The sequence below is a fragment of the Canis lupus genome, chromosome 26 (genome assembly GCF_011100685.1).
Source record: "Canis lupus familiaris isolate Mischka breed German Shepherd chromosome 26, alternate assembly UU_Cfam_GSD_1.0, whole genome shotgun sequence".
Taxonomy (NCBI): domain Eukaryota; kingdom Metazoa; phylum Chordata; class Mammalia; order Carnivora; family Canidae; genus Canis; species Canis lupus.
Window position 1 is genome coordinate 23,093,341 of NC_049247.1, and position 16,487 is coordinate 23,109,827.

A 16,487-nucleotide genomic window follows, 5' to 3' on the forward strand; every position below is an offset into this window, starting at 1 on the left:
AACAGGCAGATCAAACTTAACATGATAAAAACTGACTTCCTGGACTGTGGGCCACCAGGGTCGGTGAAGGATCTCAAGATGGCTGGGTGAAAACTTGCTCTAAAAACCACTGACTGGGACACCTGGGTGGCTCAGTGGCCTCCCTTTGGCCCAGGGCATGATGCTGGAGTCCCAGGATTGAGGCCCACATTGGGCTCCTTGCATGGAGCCTGCTTCTCCCTCTGCCTGTGTCTCTGCCTCTCTGTGTGTCTCCCATGAATAAATTAATAAAATATTTAAAAAAAATAAAAATAAAAAATAAAAACCACTGACTGGGTAGCTTTTGGGGAGATCATACCCCGAAACCAGAAGGCTATTGCCAACTCCCTGAAATCCTGGAATGAGATGCTTACCTCCAGGTTAGCTACTCTTCCTGAGAAACCACCTGCTACTGACTGGGCTTACTACAAGGCCAATGTGGCAAAGGCTGGCTTGGTAGATGACTTTGAGAAGAAGTTTAATGCCCTGAAGGTTCTTGTGCCAGAGGATAAATACACTGTCCAGGTGGATGCTGAGGAAAAAGAAGATGTGAAAAGCTGTGCTGAGTTTTTGTTTCTCTCAAAGGCCAGGATTGAAGAATATGAAAAAGAGCTGGAGAAGATGAAGATGTGAAAAGCTGTGCTGAGTTTTTGTCTCTCTCAAAGGCCAGGATTGAAGAATATGAAAAAGAGCTGGAGAAGATGAAGAACATAATTCCATTTGATCAGATGGCCATTGAGGACCTGAATGAAGTCTTCCCAGAAACCAAATTAGACAAGAAGTATCTCTATTGGCCTCACAAGCCAATTGAAAATTTATAAACTTGAGTTGAGGAGAAAGCCCTGGCCCTCATATTATAAACGTTGGACTTAAAAATTAAAAAATAATAAATAAATAAAAATTTAAAAAACCTGACTTCCTGCTTCTCCCCATCCCTCAACTGGCTCATCTGCAGTTTTCATTATCTAGTTACTGCCAACATCTTTAGCAGGGTCTCAGGCCAAGAATCTCAGTTATCTTTGACAACACACACTCTCATATCCTACATCTAATCTATCAGCAAATGCTACTGGGGTCTACCTTCAAAATGAATCCAGAATCCATAAGGCGGCTTTCACCAGCTCCAAGACACCATCACTTTTTATTGGGATTGCTACCAAAACTGCTTCCACACCGCTCTCAACAACCTACTTCAGCACCAGGCAGAATGATCCCATTAGAGTCTAAGTCAGTAGTACTCCTCTGTCCAAAATCCTCCAATGGTTCCCTGTCTCAGAGTAAAAGCCAAAATCTCATACAGAAGAGTCCATAATACCATGGCATTATGGACTATAGGTCCATATGAGACACATATCCTTTCTGGTTCTCTCTCACACACATACACACCATTCATCATTACTTCTTTGAACTTTTCTCCCATTGTTTTCTCCATCATTTCCTCGATTCTAGCCATATGGGGTCCTCTTTGATGATCCTTGAACACAAGAAGCATGTTTCTACAATGTTTGTACATATGGTACAATTGCCAGGGAGGGAGGCTCTTTCTCCAGATAGCATCATGGTTCAGTCCCTCATCTCTTTCAAATCTCACTCAGATGTCACTTTCTCTGACCACTTTAATATCGTACACATCCAGGACGCCTGGGTACCTCAGTGATTGAGCATCAGCCTTTGGCTCAGGGCGTGATCCCCAGGTCCAGGGACTGAGTCCTGCATCAGGCTCCCTGTGGGGTGCCTGCTTCTCCCTCTGCCTATGTCTCTGCCTCTCTCTGTGTCTTTCATGAATAAATAAATAAAATCTAAAAAAAAAATTGTACACCTCCCCAACCAATCCCCCTAACTCCCTATCCTTCTTTCCTCCTTTTGTATTTCTTCAAGGTACTTATCACCAACATACTATAAAATATATTTATATCATCTATTTTTTTCTCCCTCCATAATGTGCTCCATAAGGACAAAGACTGTCCATTTTATTCACTACTGTATCCCTACCTCCTAGACTATTACTTGGCAAATAGTAGGTGCTCAATAAACATCTGAATGATTAGTGCTCAACTCTCTTCTCAGGGAAATTTCAAGTTTTGTAAACCAATCTCAGCTTCCCCATGTTCCACTCACAGGGTGTGCCAGCATCAGACATGCATCTGCTCTGGTTGTCAAGTTATTTTGATAAAACTAAAGTTGAAAATGCCAAATCCCTTAGCTCATTTTAAAGCCGATAAATGGAAAACAAGTAAATAAAGAAAAGAGAGAAGAAAGAGCAAAGGGCAGAAGACCAGGTGGCAAGAGCTCTGATGGGAGAAATGTCCAGGCCACCTCCCCATCCTCTGCTCCCACAAGCATCAGTTGAAAGAGACTAGAGGGATCCCTGGGTGGCGCAGCGGTTTGGCGCCTGCCTTTGGCCCAGGGCGCGATCCTGGAGACCCGGGATCGAATCCCACATCGGGCTCCCGGTGCATGCAGCCTGCTTCTCCCTCTGCCTTTGTCTCTGCTTCTCTCTCTCTCTCTGTGACAATCATAAACAAATAAAAAAAAAATTAAAAAAAAAAAAAGAAAGAGACTAGAGCTGCTGGAGGAGGGGATGCAAATGCTGGTGGCAGAGGGCTCTGACACGGCTATGATGTGAACACAGGCAGGCCCTTCCCTCTCTATATAACCCTCTAGGCCCACAGGCCTTCTGTGTTCTTTTGTCAAGCTCTTCACTGCTTTTGTACTTGCTGAGCCTTCTGCCTGGATTATCCTCTCCAGCTTCTAGAGTGGCTGCTCCAACTTATCTTTCAAATCTCGGCTTAAATGACATCACTTCAAAGATACTGACCCTGCACTCACTAAGTACATATTTTCTTGTCCTTACCCCCACCCCCATTCCTATTCATGTTTGCTGAGCACCTTTCACATGCCATAAACAGGTCTACACGCTAGGGATACAGCAGTGAGTAAGTCAGACAAAAATCCTTCCCTTCATGGTGCATATATCTCAGTGGCAGACAGGGACCACAACAAGCAAGACAAATAAGTACAATATATACTATCTGATGTAGCAACAAATGCTATGGAAAAAGAGAAAACAGGAAGGTGGATAGGGAGTGTGGAGGAGGGGAGGAAAGGAGGTTGAAATTTAACCAGCTGGCCACCTTGAGAAGGTGACAGGTGGCACTGTCTGGGGAAAGAGACTTCCAGGCTTAAGACAGTGAAAAGTGGGAGCATCCCTGGCTTGTCTGAGGAATAGCAGGAAAGCTGAGTGAGCAATGAGGAGGGTAGTGGGTTATGAGGTCAAAGGAGAATGGAGGGGGCTTCCAGGTCAAGGTTAGAACCCTGGCTTTTACTCTGAGTCAGGTGGAAGCCGCTAAAGGGTCTTGAGTAGATCTGACTTACACTTCAACATGCGTTGGCTACTATGCCTGTTTCTCTCATGGATTATCAGTTTTTCTAATTATTACATTTGTTTTCTATTTCTTCTGTTTCCTCCCAATCCCTACCTCATTAGAATGTAGTAAGTAACCCAAGGGCAGAAACTGGCTTGTTTACCTATCATCACGCTTAGCCCAGTGCCAGGTATCCACTTGGGCTCAATAAATACTGAATGAATAAATGTATGAAGGCTCTGTCCTCAGTGTCTCAACATCCAGCCACTCAGCTTCATTCAGAGAATGGAGACCACAGAAGCAGACTCACCAGCTAATGAAATTTTGTCATTCCTCTCAATATGCGTAAGACCCTAAAAGCAATTAGGTATGGCAAAAAGTATGTCACCCGTCCATTCCTTTACAGAGCTCTATATTAATGAATGTTTTTAGTGCTAAAAATGAACGATGAAGGACTGGTTTTATTTAAAAACATTTTTTTAAAAGATTTTATTTATTTAAAAAAAAGATTTTATTTATTCACAAGTGACGGGGGGGGGGGGGGGGGACAGAGACACAGGCAGAGGCAGAAGCAGGCTCCGTGCAGGGAGCCCGATTTGGGACTTGATCCCGGGACTCCAGGATCATGCCTTGGGCCAAAGGCAGACACTCAACTGCTGAACCACCCAGGAGTCCCATGAAGGACTGGTTTTAAAGCTTTGAGACCTGACTTCCAAATCTTCCAGCTCAAGTTCACAGAGGAGATGGCAAACCTGGGAGAGCAGTCACTAAGGCAGGCATCCTGGCTGCTGATCGAACTCTGGGAATTCTGACACAACCAGCCTCTTACCTTAACTAGAAGAGGTCTCCCAACTTTGGGGAGACCCTCTTAATAAAGATCAGAGGTCAAGCCCAAGGCTAAAGACTGAAAAAACATGAGGCTTGAAAGTCTAAAACCACAGGCAAGCCCCTCCTCAGCTCCATTAAATAACAGGAGACCATCTAAGAACAAGGAGTAGGGAAAGGAAAGGTGGCCACAGCAGGTTTGACAAGGGCTCTCCAGGAGTCTACACAACTTAACAGGTACAAGCATACCACCACTGTAAAATGAGAGCTGCAATGTCACATACATGAGGGATTTGTGAGGTTAAAACAGGTCAATACATATAAAGCCTTCAGTCGTGCCCAGCCCACCAAGTGCTTGATGAATGCTGGCCACTATTACTACAATGGGAAAGTGGTTACCACTAGCACCTCTGTGCTGCTCCCCAACTCCAGGTCTCTGGAGGCCCTGAAACACTCTAGTGGCTGACTGGGTGGTAGCAACAGTAGCCTGAGAGTAGTTAATACTATCACTGATCAGACTTCTCCCTATCCCCCTGGAGTGATATGAAGATGGACAGATCATCTGGAAAGTGCTTTGAATTCCTTAGGAATCAAGAAATCCTAACAAGTCAATGCAATATTCATCCATTCACTGACACTAAGAACATATGTGCCAGACATTTCACTAAGTGCTAGAGACGCAGACTGTTAAAACACATCCCCCCCGCAAGGATTAAGGGCTGTTTACTTAGAAGACAGGCAAGTGAACATGACAACCCATCATGAGCAGTGCCACAGGACACTGAGGAGGTTCAGGCCTGCAAGGTCGGAGAGATGATCAGATGGGAAGCTCCAACTAGTGGCCCAGCAAAGAAAGAGGCATGTGTGACAAGAAATGGTGTCCAGGCAGTAAGGAGAACACAAGGTAAGGACACAGAGGTAAAAAGAGTTAGGAGTTGCAGAAGTGGCAAGTAGCTGAATTTGACAGGAGCCTGGGAAGAGACAGAAGTGGCGAGTGGGGGCAACCCCAGTGGCTCAGCGGTTTAGCGCCGCCTTCAGCCCAGGGTGTGATCCTGGAGACCCAGGATCGAGTCCCACATCGGGCTCCCTGCATGGAGCCTGCTTCTCTCTCTGCCTGTGTCTCTGCCTCTCTCTCTCTCTCTCTCTCTCTCTGTCTCTCATGAATAAATAAAATCTTAAAAAAAAAAAAAAAAAAAAAAAAAAGAAGTGGGGAGTGGGAGAGATAAGGCAGGAGAGCCAAGCAGGAGTTAGCCCAAAAGGCCTTGAAGGCGACGATAAAGACTATGAATTTTAGCCTAAGAGCAATAAGGACTCATTGATGGATATTCAAGCAGTATTATTTTTTTAAGGATTCCCCAAGTCACGTTTTCTCTCTGGTGTTATTTGTCTCTGTGTGAAGAGAAAAACAAAACACGAAAAATATTTCTGGGCTATGATCATGTATCAGTGACCTGACTCAGGCAAAAAAAAAAAAACCAAACCAAACCAACAACAACAAAAAAAACCTGTTCAGTAAAAGAAACATCTACATGTAACAGACACCCTCTCAAGCTTTCATAATTGCACCAAAATGCAAAACCCATATTCAAGCCATGTTTGCTCACTGTCAGCATGTCCAGCTTTGGTGCCAGGCATGGGGGTTTTCTAGGAAGTGAGTAGTCAAGACATGCAACAGTTTCAGAGGATGACCAGAAAAAGATGAAAGCCCAAGCCCAAAGCCAGAAGGACCAACAAACTAAACTTGTTCTGAAACACTTTTAGGAAGTGAAACAAGAAGGGGGGTAGCAGTGTTGTGTATGTAAAGGTCTCTGTTTGCAGAAGGAAGTAATACCCCACAGACGAGGGTTCACAGCCTTCCTCAGAAAAAGGCCCCCAGTAGGCATCAACTGCCTAGGATCAAAGCACCCAACCACTAACAGTCTCTGCACAAATTTCCTTATCTAATCCCCCCACACACCAGTGGGGCAGGAGGTGGGGGATGGGGAGTGGCGGGATGAGAAGGTGGTAGTCACTATTATTTTAAAACTGAAGTAAAGGAGGCCCAGACTAAGTAAGCTGTCCAGGTCACACTACCAGGAAGCTGGTGAGCTGCTGAGCTGGGGTCAGAACCAAGGGTTAACTGAGGGAGTTAGGCAGTGTTTTTTCATTACACCTCCTAGCCCTTCAGGCTGCTCAGGATGAAGCCTCTGCTCAAACCATACTCAACAGATAATTTCTCCACAACCTCTGAGGGATCTGACTCTTTGAGAACTACTGAGGCTACTTTTTTATGACAGTTTTTAAGAGGCCGGAGAAGGCTGGTGGGCTCAACTCAGGACAGGGAGCCAGATGCTGAGCTCTGCTCATGTTCCTACCATCTGTGACAAGTCGCTTCATCTCAAATCCTCCCTTGGAAGGATGGGGATAAGGTAACAATATTAAGTTTCTGCGAATTCAATGGAACTAGGAAAACAGATCATAGAGTTAAAAAAAAAAAGTACTACAGTAATATTTATATCTCAGCTTTCTTCAGAAGCATATGGAAACCTTAGCAGGTTCATTAAGGTTTGTAACACCCAGGAGTGGATAGGACGGCAGCAGGTCTTCCTTGTGCTGCTGTCAGGGAAACTGAGGCAGAAGTGAAGCAAGTCAATGTCTGCAAAGGAATAAGGTTTCAGACTCACAGTCTAGTCCTCCAGCCATCAAATGACCTCACCATTCCCAGGAAAGATGTGGCTCCCCAGCCAGGAAGCCAAGGAGCCTGCACTTTTCTCAGAGAGACAGAGACCCTCCCCTTGAGAATGTTCTTCAAGAACCTAGGGTCAAGAGATCCCTAGGGGTCATGTGCTTCCTCTCTTTTTTTTCAAAAGGAATGTAGCTCAACCACTGACAGGATCTGAATATTCTTAAATTAGCTTCATGAATAATTTGTTTTGAGTCTCACACTTCTCAATAGTCAAGAAAAACTTCCCTTTGACCCTGAAAGGTAGTCACTTATAGCAGTAGCCTGCAGAATTGTTTCATCCTAAACACGTAAATCAAATGTCCCTTACGAAAATTAGATTCAAAGTATTAAGGCTACATCTTTACAGAGCTTCAAATAAATACAATGGCAGCTAAAGATATTAAATACCCCCTACACCCCAACCTTGCTCCAGCCTCTTTTGTCTCTGCACTTTGCAGGTCCCTGAGAGCCTGGGTAGGAACCCAGACTCTGCCTGCACCACAGGATTGACCTTATCATGTGTGGTTCAAGTTCTCTGTGCCTCAGTTTCTTCGTGGATAAAATGGGGATATCAACAACAGCTACCTCGCAAGGGCTGTTGAGAAGTTACATGTGGCATCGTACCTACTGTGCTTAGCACAGCGCATGAAACACAGTAGGAGCTCAATAAATAGTAGGTAGCATTTCGTATTTTTAGCATGATTACAGGTGTCCCCAGATAACCTGTCCATGAAACGCCAACGGATAGACCAAGCCCAAGCCTACCGCCGGGCAGGCGGCACAGAGCCGGTTCTTGATTTCTTTTCTTTCTTTTCTTTTTTTTTTTCCCCTTTTTAAACTCTAGCAAAGAGATAAGGCCCTGAATGACTGGGAGGCCTCAGGATGTGAAGGGGGAAACCAGGACTCAGAGCGGAGTTTCCCCTCTGGCCAGGGGCGGACTCCTCCGGGCCTAAGTCTAGGAGTCTCTCCGGAGGACGCCCCAAGAGGGGATGCGGGCTGGGGCGCCTGGGATTCAGGCCGGCGGCCAAGTGAGCGTGAATGAATGAACCCGCAGTCCTTCTGCCGCGTCGGGGCTCGGGAAGCCACTCTCGCCCCTCTAGCGTCCGGTCCTCTCCGTGACCTCTGACCCCACAAACCCCCTCACCTCAGACCACCGCCTCCCCGCCCCACTCCTTCTCCTGCCTCTCCGGACTCCCCGCTTCCTCACCCGCAGGTCCGAACGGCTCCCGGCGCCACGGCACGGCTTGGCTCGCCAGCAAAATGTCCGCGGCCTCGTCCTCCCGCTCCCCCGGTGCGTCCGTGCCGCCAGCCGCTCGGAGCCCCACGGCTGTCACCTGCCGGGCGGAAGTGAGCTGCCCGCGCGTGGGCACTTCCGGTGGACGCACGGCCTGGGGGCGGGGTCAAGGGTGCAACCCGGGCGGGCGGTGGTGCCCGCGGGGCGGGGCCAGGAAGGGGCGGGGCCCGGAAGGGGCGGGGCCGAACGGCATTAACCCCTCCCCAGCCGCGGCCCAGCCTCGCCACTGCCTCCCGTAGAGTGCTAAAAAATTAGCGAGCTAATCGCTGAGTAACTTAAGGTGACGACTTTTAGAGCCATCTCTTCCTTTGGAAAACTGAGATTGAGAAAGGCAAGGTTTTGCTCAAGATCATTTACCTTATGAATGGAAGAGTCAGAACCAGAGCTGTAAATCCAGTCTAGCCCTTGCTGCCCTTCAGTGCAGCCCTTTGGGAATTCGGCTGGAAAGGTAAACCCATGTACCTCCAAGGAAATTGATCCAAGAGAAACTTCCTAATATCTCATTTTTCCTTTTGCTGGGTCTGCCAGGATGTCAGTTCCTATTATCACCTCACTCTCGATTCTGGTACTATTCACTTTCTCCTTATAATTTCCGATCATCCCCCTTAAAACAGTATTCTGTCCCTGCTCTTTAAAAATGTTTTACTAGAAATGAGTGTAACTATGACAAGCTCATATTCTGACTCTTACAGTATTTTCTTTTTGCCATGATAGTGATTTCATTAGATTTGGGCACATTTGTAATCAAGTACGAATGCCACCTCTGTCAAAGGTGTTTCAGCAAAGATAATAACTAAAGGTTTATAAACTAAACTTCAGATTGAGAAAAGAGCAGCTATTTTTTTTTTTTTAAGTGGCTTATCACTAGGGCAGCCTGACTGGTTCAGTGGGTAGAGTGTATGATTCTTGATCTTGGGGTTGTGAGTTCAATCTCCACTGTTGGGTGTAGAGGTTACTGAAAAATACAATCTTTTTTTTTTTAGATTTTAAATTTATTTGTTAAGAAGAGGGTGCACAAGCTGGGGGAGCAGTAGGCAGAGGGGGAACCAGGCTCCTCAGTGAGCAGGGAACCCAATGTGGAACTCCATCCCAGGACTCAAGATGATAACCCCAGCTGAAGCAGATGCTTAACCAACTGAGCCACCCAGGCATCCCAAAATAAAATCTTAAAAAAAAAAAAAATAGAGGTTGCTTATTACCACATTATGAGACTGTTAATGTTAAAGGAGCCAGGCTGAAACACAAGTCAGTTAAAATGATTTAGAAATCTAAAGTCACATTTCCCTGTTTCGTATATGTAAAGGTGACTTTACTGCTTCCTGATTTCTTTACAGGAAAAATAAAGAACATCTTGGGATTTTTTTTTTTTTTTTTTTTTTTTGGTGGAGGAAGAGATTATTTCAATTATGAACTATAAACATATATAACTGGAGAGTATTATTTCTCATGTTTTAAACCACTCAGGTTAGCTAAAGATATATTTGTGTTGTTTTTGAGTACTTGTGTAGGTTTTTTGTTTTTTTTATATAATAATAAATTTGTTTTTTATTGGTGTTCAATTTGCCAACATACAGAATAACACCCAGTGCTCATCCTGTCAAGTGCCCCCCTCAGTGCCCGTCACCCATTCACCCCACTCCCCGCCCTCCTCCCCTTCGACCACCCCTAGTTCGTTTCCCAGAGTTAGGAGTCTTTATGTTCTGTCTCCCTTTCTGTTATTTCCCACACATTTCTTCTCCATTCCCTTCTATTCCCTTTCACTATTATTTATATTCCCCAAATGAATGAGAACATATAGGGTTTTTTTTTGTAACTATACATTAAGTGAGTGCTTCATATGTATAAGGCACTATTTTCACATGCATTGCAGCATTAAACAAATGAGTTTGGTTTCATGCTTTCTTGCATTATTCAGATAAGTATTAGAAAACATTGCTTTTAGATACATTACTATTACCAGGTTACAAAACAAATATAAATAAGAAAAGGAATTAGTTTCATCCTCTAGATTGTATAAGTAAAAGGTTAGCATTTGAAATATGTGTTAATTCAACTCTGGGGGAAGGATGAAGTCAAACATTACCCTTATGAAAAATTTTTGCTAGTGAAAATATGAAAACCTCCTGAAGACAGGGCACCTGGCTGGCTCAGTCAGTTAAGCGTCTGCCTTTGGCTCTGGTCATGATCCCAGGGTCCTAGGATCTAGCCGCACATCCACCTCCCTGCTCAGCAGGAAGCCTGTTTGTCCCTCTGCCTCTGCACTTCCACACCCCTCCTGCTCATGCTTGCTCTCCATCACTCTCAAATAAATAAAATCTTAAAAAAAAATGGAAAGAAAATATGAAAACTTGAACAATGGCAATGTTTATTTGCTTTGCCTTTACTTATGTTTTTCACACTGCTTAAATACTAGATATTAAAAAGCTAATCGTGGGTTCCTTTGTACCTCCACTAACATGATTTCTTAAGGTATGTTCGACCTTTGTTTTGCTTATCTTTGTGGCACACAGCCTAATTAACAAGGTGATAGTAAAAGATACCTTTCTTTCTTTCTTTTAGGAGGGGGGAGGGATGGAGGGTAGGACGGGAGGGAGGGCGGGAGGGAGGGAGGAAGAAGGAAGGCTTAAGGCACGGTACATGGTCTGCCTTCCCCTCCTTCCTTCTTCTTTTTTCTTTCTTGCGTTCTTTTATTTCTGTCATTTCTTCTTTCTTTCTTTCTTGCTTCTTTCTTTCTTTCTATTTTTTTTAGATTTTAAAGTAATCTCTACACCCAACATAGTACTCAAACTCACAACCTTGAGATCAAGAGTTGCATACTCAGGCAGCCCAGGTGGCTCAGTACTTTAGCGCGGCCTTCTCTGCAGGGCATGATCCTGGAGACCCACATTGGGCTCCCTGCATGGAGCCTGCTCCTCCCTCTTCCTGTGTCTCTGCCTCTTTCTGTGTGTGTCTCTCATGAATAAATAAATAAAATCTTAAAAAAAAAAAAAAAAAAAAAAGAGTTGCATGCTCTATCAACTGAGCCAGCCAGGTGCCCCAAAGATACATTTTTAAAAATTCGATCAGATAAAGGCTTTTGAGTCTCTGTTTTGCTAACCCAAGCTGCTAAGTTACCTGAAACTTTAGTCAAGACCAGAGAGAAGTATATGGCAAATGTGTAGTTTGCTTCTTTATAATTTGATTGGCCTGTTTGTAAATTGAATCATTACTTAAGAATCATCACTTCCAGGGGTTCCTGACTGGCTCAGTCAGGGGAACATGCACCTCTTGATCTGGGGGTCATGAGTTCAAGGCCCACATTGTGTGTAGAGATGATTTTAAATAAATATTTTTTTAAAAAAAGAATTATCCAAATAAAATCGTTAAAAATAAATAAATAAATAAATAAATAAATAAATAAATAAATAAATAAATAAATAGATGCCTGGGTTGCTCAGCGGTTGAACATCTGCCTTCGGCTTAGGGTGTGATCCTGGGGTCCTGGGATCAAGTTCTGTGTCGGGCTTCCTGCGAGGAACCTGACTCTTCCTCTCCATGTCTCTCACGAATAAATAAATAAAATCTTAAAAAAAAAAAAAAAGAATTATCACTCCCAGCAGATAGTAAGGTAAAACTGAATATGATATTTTCTAATATTCCCTTAGATCTCCCTAATTTACCAAAGGGGGAAAAATATTTACCTGAGGCTCTTCTAAGGAATGATGATACCGAAGGTGTGAGGGTGGTTAGTTTCTTTGTCTTTTTCAAAAGACCAACATTTTTATTTGGAATGATTATTGTGAAGAGCAGAATATCTTTTTTATCCAAGAACTTGAAGCATATCTGGAATTTACCGATGTACATGCCCATTTTAGAATGTTGCTTCTTAACGTAATCCACTAATGCTTTGAATATTTTTATTATTTGGTTTCTCTTTCTGCTAAAGAACAATTAAACCCTAATTTGGCATAGGATCCCTTTGAGTTGAAATCTATATGAGGCCAATAGAAATTAAACAGGTTGTTTTTTGTTTTGTTTTTTTTGTTTTGTTTTGTTTTGTTTTTTTAGATTTTATTTATTTATTCATGAGAGACACAGAGAGAGAGAGAGGCAGAGACATAGGCAGGAGAAGTAGGCTTCCTGCGGGGACCCTGATGGGGGACTCAATCCCAGGACCCCGGGATCACTCCCTGAGACCAAGGCAGACACTTAACCACTAATCAGTTCTTTAACTTCTCCCCAACCCCTGTACCAACACCTAGCAAGACACCAAACTCTTATAATACATCTTATTAGAAATTCACGGTCTGCCCTGCCTAGATGACTTCTGCTGTTTAATCATTTTTTAAAAAGATTTTATTTATTTATTCATGAGAGACACAGAGAGGGAGAGAGAGTCAGAGACACAGGCAGAGGGAGAAGCAGGCTCCATGCAGGGAGCCTGATGTGAGTCTCAATCTGGGGACTCTAGGATCATGCCCTGGTCTGAAGGCAGGCACTAAACTGCAGAGGCACCCAGGGATCCCCTGTTTAATCATTTTAAAAGGTGGCTGGACATGCAGGTTTCTTGCTATATAACCTATCTGGTAAGAAAGATAAACTTTGGTAGCACTTTATGGTAGTTCTGGATGGTTTTGTTACTTATGAGGAACTAATTGCAGCTCTCTTAGACTCAGCTGAGACATAGAATAGGAGCTATTATTATTATTTTTTTTTTTTGAAGGCCAAATAGATCATAGGAGATTCTAGGAAACTCTGGAGAAGGCAGTGTATATTTGCCATCATCAAAATACTTACTTGGGGATGCCTCGGTGGCTCCACAGTTGAGCGTCTGCCTTCGGCTCAGGTCATGATCCCGGGGTCCTGGGATCGAGTTCCATGTCAGGCTCCCTGTGAGGAGCCTGCTTCTCCCTCTGCCTATGTCTCTGCTTCTCTACCTGTGTCTCTCATGAGTAAGTAAATAAAATCTTTAAAAAAATACTTATTTGTATTTATGGAATGTGTGTTGGTTTTTTTTCCCCATGGATTAAAACAAAACAAAACAAAACAAAACACCACCCAACCTGGGGAGGCTTTAATAAAATGACATTTTCTGGGATGCCTGGGTGGCTCAGTGGTTGAGTTTCTGCCTTAGGCTTGAGTAGTAATCCCCATTTGGGGATCAAGTCCTGCATTGGGCTCCCTGAGAGGAGCCTGCTTTTCCTTCTGCCTATGTCTCTGCCTCTCTGTGTCTCTCATGAATAAATAAAATCTTTAAAATAATAATAATAAATAAATAAAAATAAGTAAATGAAATGACACCTTCCTTTTGCATTAAATTCTTATTCTAACTTCTAAAAATCTTTTCACATATTTCACATCTTCAAAACAACCCAGTGATTTAGGCAGAGTGGACTTCATTATCTCCTTTCTTACATATAAGGATATTTTAAAAGGTTATGTTACTCAGCCAAAGTAACATTTGCTAGTAGTTAGTAGTAAGCTAAGGCTATAATATGGTTTTATTAATTCTAAGCCCAACAGTTTCTCTATTAGCTCTGATCCTTTTTTGAAAAGATTTTATTTTGCGGCAACCCCAGTGGCTCAGCGGTTTAGCGCCGCCTTCGACCCAGGGCCTGATACTGGAGACCTGGGATCGAGTCCCATATTGGGCTCCCCGCATGGAGACTGCTTCTCCCTCTGCCTGTGTCTCTGCCTCTCTCTGTGGGTGTCTCTCATGAATAAATAAATAAAATCTTAAAAAAAAAAAAAAAAGATTTAATTTTGTGCACTCACCCTTGCTCTCAAATAAATAAATAAAATCTTAAAAAAAAAAAAATTTCCAGGGGGGCAGGGGCTCCTGGGTGGCTCAAGTCTATTAAGTGTCCAACTCTCAATTTCAGCCCAGATCATGATCTCAGGGGTGTGAGATTAAGCCCCATGTCAGGTTCCGTGCTGTGTGTGGAGCCTGCTTGGGATTTTCTCTCTTTTCCTCTGCTCCTCCCCCTGTTTGCTCTCTCTCTCTCTCTCAAAATAAATAAATATTAAAAAGAAAAAGATTTCCAAGAAGACAGAAGTCACAGTGTTTGTTCAGGAAGGACATCCGAGAGATGGTGGCATTTGTGCTAGGCCTCGCCCAATGAGAACAGAGTCTCACAGGCTGAGATGAAAGGAAAAGGCAACCCAGGGACAACAGTGCAAAGGCAGGAAGTCAAGAGAGTCAAGCATCTGGGTCCTTCAGAAAGCATTTCACAAGTCCCTACTGTGAGCCAGGCCCTGGGCTAGGTGTTATATTGTCACATGGATGAGGCAAAGGCCCTGCTTTGGCTGAACCAGCAGTCTGTCTGGGGATGACAGAGCAGCAGCCCCAAAAGTGATTGGTGCTGTGATAGGGGATGCCCTAGAGGCTATGGGAGTCCAGAGCAGGAGCTGAAGCTCCCTGGAGTTGGAGGGTCCAGGGGAGGCCTGGACGAGTGGAGGGCCTATAATCTGGAAGCGTGGAAAACAATGAATGTTTATGGAGCACCTATGGTGTGCCAGATGGTATGTAGAGGGTTTCATTTGTCTCTCACACCATCCCAGGGGTGGGAGGGGATGTAACTCCAAGAGCTTAAATCAAACAGTGTGTGAGTGGCACAGCTAAGGGCCTGGTCCTAGAGCCCCAGGATACATGGTCTTTTTTTTTTTTTTTTTTTTTAAGATTTTATTCATTTATTTATTTGACAGAGAGAGAAAGAGAGAGAGTGAGCACAAGCAGGGGGAGCAGCAGGCAGAGGGAGAGGGAGAAGCAAACTCCCTGCTAAGCAGGGAGCCTGACTCGGGACTCAATCCCAAGACCCTGGGATCAGGACCTGAGCCGGAGGCAGATGCTTAACCAACTGGGCCACCCAGGAACCCCAGGATACATGCTCTTATAAATCCCACTCATTCACCTAAAATTTATTTGTCACTCCTGCCTGAGCCAGCCATAAGGGGGCTACAACATGAACCAGAGCTGGGCTACTCCTTGGGCTACTGTTGAGTGTGGGAGAGACACAAATTAAGGGACAATCATAACACAGCCCAGAAGGACTGGGAATGCACAGGAGACTCAGGCAGCAAACTCACCCTAGGAAAGTCAGGGAAGACTTTCTGGAGGAGGTGACATTCAGCCCAACCTGTGAAGGATGACATTACTACCATCAATAGTTGCCACGAACCAGGCACTGTGCTAGGCTCTTCCACGTATTTAGTCACTGGACTCTCCCAACAATTTGAGTTTCCATGACTGTCCCCAGGTAAAACGGAGAAAACAGGCCAGTGGGCACACTTGCCTGTGGGCCTGGGTCTCCTCTCCCACAGCTCAGTATAAAAACACAGTACTAATGAGGAGACACAGCTTATTGTCAAAGGCTGGATATTTACGGCTTGCAGAGGTGACAGCCAGAAGTAAAGGAGGGTCTCTCAGGGAGGTTCCCTCTCCACCCCCTCCACCACCAAACCCAGCTGGCCACTCTGAGTCCCACTCACCTTCAAACACTAACAACTGGGTCTAGAAAAGTCACACCTGGGTCTTGTGCATCTCACCCAGCCCTCTGAGACCCCAGGCCCAGGAGGAGCCCCTTGCTTCAAGAGGGTGGAGCAGAGCCTATGATGGCCAAGCCTACCTGGATAGAGAACTAACTTCTCCCAACAAATACACCATCACTAAAAAGAACAGCACCTCCTGGTTGGAAGAGATCGTTTTTCTCCAAGTCCTGTTCACTTTCTCCCCTGCCCTGCGGATGTACATGATGCAGGACTGACCTGTCTACCTCTTTAAGCCTCACTTTCTCCTCGAGAAGAGGACTCTTTGTGGGCCAAGTGCCATCACAAGCCCTTGACACCCATTCATTCATGTAACCTTCACCATTCTCAAGAGGTGGAGGCTATATAATAACCTTCACTTTACAGGTGAGCATGCTGAGGCCTTTAGAAACTGAGGAACTTTCTTACTTTCTCAAGGCAACAATGGACTGAGCTGGGAGTGCAGGCTGGTGACTGCAGGACCTGCCTCACCGGGTTTCATCCAATCAGAGGGAGCGTGGGAATTCTTGGGGTGTTGGGAAATGACCCAGGACCTGCTGCTGGCGCTGTGTGCTCTTCAACAAGTCCTTTCCTATTTCTGATTTACAGAATTGCCAGACGCATCCTAGCCCACCTGTCTGGCCACAGTCATGCATAATAAATAGATGTTGCGCAAATTAAGAATTATTTCCGTCTATGCCCACTAGAGGGCCCCCAAGTGACACTAACTGCCACCCTCCCTTTTCTGTGTAATTGTTACAGGCAGCCTCAAGGCATC

The 16,487-nt window shown here is 44.6% G+C and overlaps 1 protein-coding gene across 5 annotated transcripts in view; it reads right to left on the reverse strand.

Moving 5' to 3' along the window:
- The window catches only part of AP1B1 (adaptor related protein complex 1 subunit beta 1), a 57,180-nt gene extending 48,906 nt beyond the window's left edge, over nucleotides 1–8,274 (reverse strand). For 4 of the 5 annotated variants that reach the window (XM_038575577.1, XM_038575576.1, XM_038575575.1 and 1 more), the window contains exon 1: nucleotides 8,120–8,274. The gene's annotated coding sequence lies outside the window, so the exon portion shown is untranslated. The remainder of the gene's footprint in view (nucleotides 1–8,119) is intronic. The other variant, XM_038575578.1, reaches the window with a different exon arrangement.
- Nucleotides 8,275–16,487: the final 8,213 nt, after the last annotated feature.